The sequence below is a fragment of the Capsicum annuum genome, chromosome 8, assembly GCF_002878395.1.
Source record: "Capsicum annuum cultivar UCD-10X-F1 chromosome 8, UCD10Xv1.1, whole genome shotgun sequence".
NCBI lineage: Eukaryota > Viridiplantae > Streptophyta > Magnoliopsida > Solanales > Solanaceae > Capsicum > Capsicum annuum.
Genome location: NC_061118.1, coordinates 95,050,869 through 95,063,697, shown reverse-complemented (window position 1 = coordinate 95,063,697; position 12,829 = coordinate 95,050,869). Strand labels below are relative to the sequence as shown.

Below are 12,829 nucleotides of genomic sequence, written 5' to 3'. Positions count from 1 at the left end.
AGACTCTTTTGGCTATCATTGAGGGCATATCCCAACTTAGAATGGTTTTGGTCTGTTCAAAGGCTTTGTGGATTACTATGGATTGGGATGTTGTTGAAATTTTGAAATTTCTTTTACGGAGTTTCCTATGTTTTTATATGTTCGGAATCTAGCTTATCTTATTATATGTTTAGAACTCATCCGTTGCTAGCTGTATTATGTTCTGTTTTGCTATGTAAAGGGGGTGGTCTCTGATCAACGACAGACTCAAGATATCCACCATGGACAGGCCCTGGTTTGGATCATAATAGTTCAATACTACTTTATACACTTCAACAATAAGGTTTAGCTTAAAAAAAGAAGAAAACATTGTTGGATATGAAAATTTCCATGATAGTCCAGACATACTTACTTTTCTCCTTCTAGGGAGGTGTTATTGACTACAACCTACAATTGAATAAAGTGCCTCCTAAATTAGTATGTTCCACTTCTTTTGTACTATGACCTCGTAATGAACCAAACCTTAATGAACTACAAATGTAGAGTTGTGCTACATATATTAAATATCATTTTGGTGAGTTTGATAAAGTAAATCCAAAAGGAAAAAAATGTATCTTTATGAGATACTCAAAACACTCTAATAGGTATCTATTTATTGTGAATTGGAGGATGGAAGTAATACTAAAATTGAATCACAAGATGTCACTTTCATGGAGAATGATTTTCCCTAAAAGAGTGAAATAAATTATAGTGAGCCTCCTTACAAAATATTGAATTTAGATGATCAGATAATGTCCTTAGACATACCTGATAATACAGTAGATCAAGAAATAGTTCAGTTAAAAGTTGGTGCTTTGAATCCTAAAATCCTATAGAGAAATCTAAACTTCAATTGTGTTAGAGTACCAGATAAATATGTACCTAAGTGATCTTATGAGACCAGAATTATGTTTTGTTGTTATATCCCACAGAATTGGATAAACCTAAATCTATGGGTGAGGCTTTATCAAATCTTGAAAAACATGAATGGATAAAATTAATGAAAGAAGAATCAGAGTCCATAAAAAATAACAAGGCCTAGGATCTAGTTGACCTTCCTCAATGACGCATAGATATTGAGAACAAATGGATTCTCAAAGTTAAACAGAAGTCAGATGGGTCAATAGTAAGACACAAAGTATAATTGGTGGAAAAATAGTTTACTCAAGAAGCTGAAATAAATTATGAGGAAGATTTTTAATCAGTTGTGAAGTTTACCTCAATTCGCTTACTATTTACTATTGTTACACGTTTTGTTTTAGAATTACACAAAATAGACATGAAGACCACTTTTAATATTGATAAATTTACATAAAACAACCTGTAGTTTTCGTTGTTAAAGGCCACGAAAAGAAAGTTTGTAAATTGAAGAGTGCAATTTATGTCCTAAAATAATCTTTAAGACAGTGGTACCTGAGATTTCATAAAATGGTTATTTAATTTTATTTCACCATGATCGCTGAAGGCCATAGAATCTATGAGAAGAAGTACGATGAAATATTTGTAATGCTTTCCTTATACGTGGATGATATTTATTTGATGAAAGTAGTTTTGAGTATGTAAAAACTGTCAACTCATGAATTTTAAATTCATTTGATATGAACGATATGGGTGAAATCGATTATATATTTGGGTGTTAAGATCCAAAGAGAATATTCCAAGAAATTTATAAGTATTTCAAGAACTTTTTACGTGGAACAACCTGTAGGTTTCATTGTTAAAGTCTAAGAAAAGAAAGTTTGTAAATTGAAAGAATTAATTTATAGCCTAAAGAAATCTTTAAGTCAGTGGTACCTGAGATTTCATAAGGAGGTGATTTCATTTGATTTCACCATGTTTGATGAAGACAATTGTATGTATGAGAAGAAGTCCAATAAAATGTTTGTAATTCTTTTTCTATGTGTGGATGATATTTTATTAGACGAAAGTAGTTTGGAGTACGTAAAAACTGTCAATTCATGGCTCTCAAAGTCATTTGATATGAATGATATTGGTGGAACAGACTATATATTGGGTGTTAAGATCCAAAGAGATTATTTGAAGAAATTTTTAGTATTCCTATGAAATTTTTGAGTTTATCTCAAGAAACATACATAAAGGAAATTTTGAAACATTCTTGATTGAATAGTTGAAAATCCATGAGTGCTTCTGTTGCTAGATGTAAAAATTTATGCCTTTAAATATGTTCGAAGAATTAAAAAAAAAAAAAAAGACACATCTCAAATTCTATATCGTAGTGTTGTTGGGAGCTTGAAGTACTCTATGATGTGTACTCGCCCAAACATTTGTTATACTATAGGTCTGGTTAGTAGCTATCAATTCAATCCTGGCTCGGGTGAGACAGAGGTGTTTCCGTGAGCTTCAGATCTTTGAGGATGCATGATCTGAAAAGCAAACAAATGAGAATTAGAGGAAAATTCAGGACCTTAGACTCTACAACTCAAAAATAGAACAGAAGAAAGATACTACGCAGATTATTTACTATTTTATAGTGGATCTGATTTATCATAAGAGGTTATGCAAATGTTGATTAGATTGGTGACCGATATGATAGAAAATCGACCTCTAGTTATGCTTTATTACTAAACGGTGGTGCTATTTCATGAAAAAGTAAAAATAAAAATGCACAACCCTTTCAACCATGGAATCTAAATTCGTGGCTTGTGCATCCATAGTACAAAAAATCTATTTAGTTGAAAAGATTCTTTGAGTATTTGAATATTGCAAAGAATTTTAAGGGTCCGATGATTTTATATTGTGACAGTCAAGCAGTTATCGCATATATGCAGGATCATAATTATCATAGGAAGATCAAAATGTTGAGATCAAGTATAACTTTGTGAGAGACATTGCTGTAGGTGGAGAAATAAATAACAATACATTCTTACATGAGAAATGATAGTTGATCCCTTAACAACGATGACATCCAGAGACTTGTTTGAGAAATATCTTATGACTCTAATTTTGTGTAGGATATGATTGCATTTTTTAATGTAAAATAAATTGATTGTTATTACTTTCTCATCAACGAACACTTTTGTGTTGAATTTAAGTTTATATCTCACATGCATGTGATAAAGTCTGTCAAACAAGTCGCGAGATTAAATCTCTCACACAAATAATCGCCTCATATATTGAGAACATAAAGAGAAGAATTCCACCACCATGTTATGACTTGTTTTGTTAGCCAGATATGAGTCTCTCTAAGAAGATGGATTTGAGGATCATTTAAGAGAGAAACTAAAGTTAGATATCTAGATGTGTCTAGACCAAGATCTATATGTTCTTGAATAATTAAAAGAACAAGATACAAGTACCAATATAAGGTGTGGATATCATAACACGTGTTTTAGACCACGTATTCTTAGCGACCAGTAGGTTAATGAAAGAATGGTTCTTGTTTCTTCATTGTGTGAGACCTCAAAAAGTTGCATTAACTTTTTATTGGAATACCTCTTGATCTTTGACTGTTTCTTGAAGCTTCAATCAATGTTGCTACTTCATCATGTCATGAATAGCTATGAATGATTTGGTAATGCAGTGCATGTCTAGGAGAGATATTGATCTGAAATAAATAGATTCGAGTAAAAAGGGTAGATAATTAAAATTAGTAATTTGAGTTGTATATACAGGCCGATAATTACTCTAAACATATAGAATCAAGCGTAATTGTGGATATAAAGTTAAACATGAACTCAAGTTCACCTCTTTAGAGAATAAGGAATCTGAAAAGTAATTACTGAAGTAGTGAATAATTTCAAGTAACTACTGAAGTAGTGAATGATGCCAGAGTATTGTGAGTAATATGATCCTTATATTGATAGTGAATTCTTTCCGCATGTGATTGAATTCCTACACTGAGCTTTTGTGCAAACTTAATAGGTTATAAAATATTATAGCTCGTAATGCTCGCGGGTTGCACAAACTATTTGTCTCTATGAATTTTGTGTGTTACTAACATTGCACTTGTTTTGGTACAACCCACCATGTGCAAAGTGGGAAAATTGGATATTTAGTTTGGGCGATCCCGCATGTGAACTTAATCGATCTGCTTAGAAGAGACGGACTTAAAAAGTGGTTACTAAAAACTATAGTAAGTTTTTAGTTTTTGTGGGGAATTATAACTCCCTCAATGTAACTGTCACATCTATTAAAAGGGAAAACAATGTCTTCTCTTCAAGGGAAGGTTTTAATGATCAAACATCCTTTTCTCCTTTCTTCCCAAAAGAAATAGAAGCACAGAAGACTTTTAGTTTGTGGAATTAATACTTTATTTCCTAGTGATTTAAAGTAGACTTGGGGTAGATTCACGTGGTAGCAAGTTCAACAAATCTTCTATTGCTTTAAAGTATATAATTCTTTTTTCTTGATTCTTATTAATCATCGTTTATAAAGTACGAGTATAGAATAACATTATCTTCCCAATTAAACCAATGTCAACAAGCCTTAGGGCTTTAGAAAGTCTTAGAGCCCATTTGACTTAGCTGATTTAAAATAGCTGAAAACAATAATTGATGATAAGAATTTTTAAATGTTGAAACTGATTTTGTAAAAACACAGTCTATGTGTTTGGAGAAAAATGCTGAAATTAGTAGTCAATACATTTTCTGTCAAATGACTTAAATACTCTTAAAATTATTAACACTAATAAAGACATGATTACTACAAGATTTATATTCTAAATAAATTCAGATACAAATTTTTTTCTCTTTCTTTCTTTATTTTTAGCTCAAACACAAACAAGTAGAAAAGTTCTTATCTAAACAAGCAGTACTATATATACTATACAATTGGCTTGAATTGAAGAAAATGTAACGTCAATTGAGTTGACAAGATTTCTTATGTCTCTCACCAATGCAACTGAGCAAGTTGGAGTCGTTTGGTCAGGAGATGAGGAAAATATTTCTGGGATAAAGTTGGGATTAACTTTATCCTCTTTTTAGTATGAGATTTTACTTAGTTTTGGGACTATTTTATTCTACCATTTGTACTAAAATGATGGGATTTCGGTCCCATGTAAAGGGTGTGATAAATTAGTCCCATGGAATATCCCATGACCCTACTTATTTTATCCGGTATCCCAAACTACCCATGATTTCCGGAATATTCCTAGTTTTTTCTGTTCGATTCTCAGCCTTTATGGGTTACACCATTTTGGTTTAAGTATTTGCTCTTTGTAAAAAGTGATAGAGAAGTTCATCTCCTCTCTTACAATACAACTCAGATATAAAAAGTTAAATAAAGGAGATGGGTTAATGATTTATTTTAAGTAAACAACTAAGAAAAGGAAACAAACATAAACACCCAATCCCCTTCACAGTGCGTAGGGGTCTTCATTCACTCTTCTTTCACTTTCCCTACTTCTAAGATTAAAAACTGTCGAATACAAATGATCCTCCAACTGAAATCATAGCCAGCGATAATCAAATGATATAAAGAGCTTGAAGCTACAGAAGTCAGGCTGCTGTGTAGAAACTGGAACACTGAATTGGCGCTTGGTGGATAATTTCCAAAAATTGAATCTACAAAAAGGAATACTCGAACAAACTCAAATTAAAAGAAGTTAAAATTTATGTTTGCCAAAATTGTTTTTCACATACAAGGAGACATGATATATTTGGCAAAAATTGTTTTTCACGTGGTGAGTAGCAAATTTCAGTTTCTCTTCAAAATTTTCCTCATATTCTCGTTATATATGATTTCACCTATCTCATTACACAAGATTTCGAAACACTGTAAAGTACCAATATGGAATAAGATATTTCTCTCAACTAGCATAATATTAACAAGCTTAAACGAGACTTAATAAACATGGGATATGATGGCTGTGTTAAAATTGAGAGATGTCCATGTACCAAAAAGTAGCTTAAAACTTACAGGTGTTAGTTCTCATGATGAGTCAGCGATCACGTTAAAAACTCTTCCTCAAAGAGATAAGAGGTTGCAAATATAAGACGGCTCTTTTTTTGTCTGAATTTGATCCCGCAGAAAATATAATAGTTTATTTTCATAGCACAAAGAATATCAATTTCACAATGTTCTAAAATATTTGAGTTTACGAATGAACTAACTCGAATAAATCAAGAAAATAATAATATTTAAATAATCAAATGATTAACGACTTTCATTTAAGAGTAAAAGACTTAGTATGGTGACTTTACCAAATATCAGGAATAACTCTGAATGTATGAACTAAAATCTTGCCGAATAATCTCTATCGATCATGAATCTTTTCTTACCATAAATATCTCACAACCAGCTATGGTAATTTCCTAGCATTATTCTCTTGAGTGAACCCTAGCTAACAAACTAATCTATTCACTAAGATCGTATCAAAGCATGGTTATCTCTAGCGTTTACTTTTAAATCTCAATCATTAATCTTTTAATGCTTTGATGTGATGTTGTTCAATGAAAACCTTATATCACACACTCTCTAGAACAAAAAGATTTAACGAAACCGTTAACCTAGGGTCCTTTAATTAACTACACCAAATCCATTGTTTAACCAAAAAAAGATTAAAAGAACAACTCGATTAAAACTAAGAAAATTATGAGTTCATCCAACAAGTTGTTCCATCAAGGTCCTAGAAAAGAATCTACTTCTCATACTAGTTTTTAAGAGCATAACATCGTTTTTTATAATGAACAAGTAAGAAAAATAGAAGAGACTAAGATTCTAGGTTGAACTTCTGTTGCTTTTGTTCCTTGATGTCACCCAAATTACACCTTGTAATGAAGTATAACGAGGTATTTGATAAAATATAGGACCCAACCATGGTTGGGATCCATTCCCCTGGGAATGTGGCTAAAATCTAGGTCAATGTGGATATTGTAACTATCAATCTATTATTTTTGAGGGGGGTTTTACAAGAACAAGTAAAGTTCGCAGAATTTAGTAAGAATTAATAAGTAATGACTTTATGTTGTTTGAAGTCGATCAGTGAAAATGGACTAGGATAGTGTTTCCCATCATTTCATAACTCAGTAAGTGTAGAGTACTAATGATCTATCTTGGTACTTAGCATGCAAAATCGGTAAGTTTAGTTCACCTAAATGGTTGATCCCCTAACTAGGTGAATATATCTATACAACTGGATCCATTGTTTACTTTACTAACCCTTACCCTTAATCTCAAATTAGGTATCCCCAAAAAAGTCTCAAGCTATTAGATGAGGGTTGCTAGCCTTAAATCTCTGTTGTTAATCCCTTTTCCCATTTGTTTCCCGCTTGATCTAGTATGTAAGAATGAGGAAAGTTCTAACACATGCACTCATTAAAAAAGCAATAAATATGAAGGAAAGAACAATACATGCATAAACACCATTCATGAATCACTAAGTACTTTAACCTTCATCATTATTTCTTTATGGTTGCCATAGCCTTAGTGTAATGTCCCGGGTTCTTGGTCCTTAAAAGTTTTATGAACTTTATCCTCACTTCTTGACTGCGACTCACCATATGAGTTGTAAGGTATCTTGACGGGTCAGGTTATCCTAATCATAAGGTGTCCACTGAATGATGCTTGAGTTACTATCCTGAGTACGACTTAAGACACGAGTCATAAGGAGTCTTGATGGGTTCGAGGGATCCAATCATAACTAAATAAGTAATTAAGTGGCTAAGTTCTTCTATAAGTATGAGTGGATCAATATGAGTCATAAGGAATTATTACGGTTCATTGGGTACAAATCGAAGGGTGTCTAGTGATAATCCCAAATGGGTTCTATATTGACTACGATTGGACCCTTCGAGCCATAGGGTCCCATTACAAGTCATGATAGTTAAGTCGTAAGGTCAATAGATTTGAGTTCCTTGGAGACTGTCTTGGCTACGACTTGTGGTGACTAGTCGTAATGAGTCTATATGAGTCGTATAGTGACCCGTAGTCACCAATGACTATTTCAATTTTTAATTTAAGGGTACTTTGGACAATTGCCTTCTCACCCAATTAAAACCCTATGTCCATAAGACACTTAAAAGAGGTTATTTTTCATTCATATCATACTCAAACACTTCCAAAGATCTCTAAAATTATCTCAAGCAGCCATACTTAGGGTTTCAAGAAGTAGGCCATCAAAGGGCTCAAGGATTGAATTCTTTCCGTGAAACATGATATTTAAGGCATGTTACTCTTCCCTAATTATTAATTTGCTAAAAACATGAGTTTTAAAGTGTTATTTATGTGTCATTGTGGTTGGTTTAGAAAATGTTGGTTGAGGGTCTTGAATAATTATTATTTATGTGATGTTTAATGTTTATCCCAGCATGGGTTAGTTTAAACGGTGGTTTTAAAATTAAATTGATGCATGAGAATGGTGAATGAACTAGGGATTGTGATTCCCCAAACTTGTGACTTTTGAAGTGGTTATGACCCCAACACCATATTGTGAAATTAGTTTTGAATATGAAAAGTATGCATATTGAACTACTCATGAACTATAGCATAATGTGAAAAGTCATGAAACATAATTATTTTGAATTGAACCTTAAGGGGTTATGTAATTCCTCAAGCCAATTTGTAATTGAACTAAAAGGGATTGTGATTTCCCCAAATGATGGTAAATGGTGTGGCATATTAAAGTTACCTTGCAAGTGTAGTTGGTATGATGATACCAATAATGTATGCCTAAATATATATCAAGGTTCAATAAAATGATAATGTATGTTCTAATTATTATAATTGGGCTTTAATGATGGTTATATAGCTGAGTCATGAAAATGGAGGTCTTGAAGGACCAATACGCTGGGGTCTGTATAACCTAGTGGTTCGCGACTCCCTTATTATTATCATTTGATTGGAAGGTTCGAATCCCCCATATCGTATTATATGATTTGGTTCTCGTATCACCTTGATATTCTGTCATTATTTTTCTTACCTATTAATGAATTAACATCATATAATCATTAGGGAGATTGTTATGGTGGAATTAAGAGTTAGAATCCTAGGTTCATAAAAAGTGTGGAAAAAATCTATGAGTAGATGCAATATCATGTAGAATGCTTTCCTGTTGTAAATTAACACTTCCTAACATTAAATTGTAGTGATTTGGAACCTTGATTTCAATAAAAATAGGACATTTCTCATCAAATTACATAAAAGGGGGTAATTAGAGTAGAGACTTCATGAATTGAGATAATGTGAGTATTGTGTAACTAGTTGATGGTTGATTGTCACTTAGGTAGTGTTATAGATCATAAAATAGGGTAGGTCTTGTGGTTTTAATTTTGTTAGACATATATTTGAAGAGTATACGATTAATTACTCTTCGAATTGTTTAATTTAGAGTTTGCACATTTAGTGGCATTAAGGAAATGAAAAACTTATGTGAATTAGCTTGATTAATTCGGGTCCTTCGATTGAGGTAAGGTACAATTTATATGGAGTTAGACTTGATTTAGTCTTATATATGTATTTTGAAGTGATAAGAATGTTGATAGTTCTTTGGACATAGTCTATGATTATTTATTTATCTAGCTTGACAATACTTGTACGAATTAAGCTATATAATTACTTAAAGTCTATGTTAAAATGACTTATGATTATGATGTACACTTCTTAAACTTATTGTGTATTTGCTGATAATATCCTGAGAGATAGTTGAATATGATAATATACTGGACTCATTGAAAGAGGCCTAAGCATATACTTATGATTCTGTCATTAAGTGGCTCAAGTTTGATGTGAGCTAATGAATGAGTGATTATGATTAAAGAATACATTTACTACTTTTTATTAAATGACTCAAATTTGATGTGAGCTTATGGATGAGTGATTATATTATGGAGCGGATACCATCACACCAGTATGATACATGGACCCAAGGTTGTTCCCTGCAGGTCATAACTAGTTCGGCAGAAAAAAAAACCTTTAGCATATGTGTACAGATGAGTGATTCTTATAATTTATAATATGGTACGAAATGAGACTAATGGGATACAAAAAAATATATTGTTGTAGGATCATTATTGACATAATTCTATATTTGTGATACGATTGCATTATATGTGCATAGATGTAATGAGTTGTTATATTTATGTCACAACCTAAACTAGGGCCTAACCGTGACGGGTGTCTCAAGTCCACCGAGGGTTGGAGGCCACCCTGTTTTCCTAGTCAAACAGAACATAACACATTTGACAGAGGTTGAATTTCAAACATATAACAAGATAGAAAGTAATAAGTTTCAAAGACATCTAAGAGTGTCAACATCAGTCCCCAATCCACAGTAATATCCACAAAACCTCTATACTAGGAAACAACCTACATCAGGACACACCCCCGACCCTGAAAATGACAAAGACAATGTAATTATGAAGTTTTCAATTCTAATCTTTGGAAGGAAACCCGATGGAATGATCAAGACTTCCAGAAAATGGAAGCTCACCACTTCACCAGAACGACCAACTTTGAGATCACCTATCACTACGTAGGAAAAGTAGAAGTGTCTTTGGACCTTTCATCATGTAGGGATACAGGATTTGGAGATGGTTAGTGGGGTGAGCACTAGCATGTAACTCAAGGAAAGGGTAAAATAATGTGAGTCGAAAATCCAATTCCAAACTTATTGTACATATTCATACGCATGCATACATTAATGTAACGTTAGGGTAGGGAATAATTTTTATCATGATAGTAAAGCATTATCATAGACTATGTAGTTAAACCATCTTAAAAAGGCACCCACGAGCTATATGAGTTCAAATCCCTCTGCTGAAAGGGCCTCAGAGCATATTAGCCATACAAGTTGGAAGTATCAAGAAAAATCAAGGAATGCCCTGACCCCACATCAATCCTAGATGAATAAATATATCAGTAGTTTGAACCATGCATAAAGTCATCAAGACCAACCCTCACGTAAGCAAATGTGAATTTTTAGTATAAATCATTTGAGACCCACTCCTTCATGGCTTAGCTACATAACCCCCATTAAGCCCAATTAAAACAAGTTTCACATAACCCATTCATTAACCGAGGAATTATACATTATGTCACACCACAGGTATCGTCATACCATTGAGCTTCAAGCTTATAATTATGCCATTACAATTCCATTAACTTGGGGAATTGCCTCGACCCCTTTGTTTGTTAAATAAAGTTTGAGGAATGCCTCGACCTCCTTTAGTTTATCGAATCAAAACATAGCTAACAAGGCCTTCAAAATACATGGCCACTGTTTAATCATTTATGCAATGCAAGAGTAAAGGTGTGCAAGTCAAACCAAGTGACAATTCCATAATTCAAAGCCATTTGCACAAGTGGGTTGAGGGAATACAATTATTCAAAACCGATTTCCAAGTTCAAAACATCAAATTGGGGGATTACCTCAACCGCCATTCTAGTTCCCATACCCATGCACCCCATTAGTTCAAAAACAATCAATTCAAAGGTAAAATGGTTCAATGAACCCCTGTACTATGTCAGTTTTATAAGTTGGACACTTCTACTTACATGTTTGTCATCTAGACCCCTGAACCCACTAAAAAGAAACAATTTAGACACTTTTTTGGTAAGTGTAACACACTCTGACCATGTCAGCTTCCACGTCTACTACGTCAGCTGTCATATCAGTCGCCACGTTACTTTTAAGTATTACATTAAATTTTATGTTATTTTTAAAATGCTACACAGGAAATTAAATATTAAAATAAATTTAATTAAATAAATTCTTTTTGTAAATTGTAGAAATTCTAATACACAAACACAATAAATTTTTAATTTAAATTAATTTAAATTTTTAACTATAAATTTAAATTTTCAATTATAAATTCCAATACAGAAACACAATAAATTTAACTAAACATCAAATTTATTCCAAATATTGAAATTTCTCTCCAATTAATTTAAAGTTTTAACTATAAATTCACATACACAAACATAATGAATTTTCAATTTTTTTTAATCAAAAATTATTGTTGTTTTACTTTTATATTTGGATAAACAAATAAATAAATAAATAAAAGAAACACTAACCCCCCTCCTCTCTCTTCCGCATTTTCCTCCTGTTTCTCTTCCCCGTTCCTCTCTCTTTCTCTATTTCTTCTTCCCTTTTCTCTTCTCCTTCTTCTTTTCCTTCATCATCTTCACCTTCTTATTCTTCTACAAAGTGATTATGATTAGTTTTTTTAAAAGGCTAATTTATTTCAAGTGTACTTTATTAAATTTTGTTGAAAATCTTTAGTGAGTCTCAATTTTCCATTTAAATACTTTGTGTAAGATATATTCTGATTGAAAATTCAGCCTATTGAAAATAGAAAATTCATCTTCTTATTCTTCTTGCCCTTTCAGAAAATTGAAAAGTGAGGGCTGAAGAATTTGAGAAGTATTTTATTGGATTCTCTGAGCTGTTTGAATCAAGAAAGTGAAAATTTATCTTCTTATTCTTCTTGCTTCTTATTTCAAGTGTAATTTATTAAATTTTGTACGATTCTTTGAGCCATTTGAATCAAGAAAGTGAAAATAAGTTTTGTGATAATGGATTGAAGGTTAAGCTACGGAAAGGGCGGGATTTGGGTTGGATAGTTGAGAAGGAGATAGGGATAGCTAGTATAAGTGGCAGAGGTGAGGTGAGAAGAGGGGCTGGGTGGGTAAGGTGGGGGCTTGGACGGAGGCTGGGGTGGTTAGAGAGGGGTTGGATGGAGGGTGGGGTGGGAAGGGGTTGATCAGGGGACGGGGTTGGGGAAGGGGTTTATTTTAAAAAAAAATATTATTTTAATATTATTTTTAATTCTTTAAAAATTATTTTAATATAAAATTGATCAAAAATTGACCCCCACTCTCACCCTAGGCGTGTGCCTGCACGCGCCTCATA

The 12,829-nt window shown here is 32.7% G+C and overlaps 1 long non-coding RNA gene across 1 annotated transcript; it reads right to left on the bottom strand.

Moving 5' to 3' along the window:
• Positions 1-2,112: 2,112 nt before the first annotated feature.
• LOC124886738 lies at positions 2,113-3,314 on the bottom strand. Its single transcript, XR_007044111.1, has 2 exons — positions 2,907-3,314; positions 2,113-2,402 (listed from the first exon to the last, which is right to left on the bottom strand). It is a non-coding gene; the product is annotated as an uncharacterized LOC124886738 (long non-coding RNA).
• Positions 3,315-12,829: the final 9,515 nt, after the last annotated feature.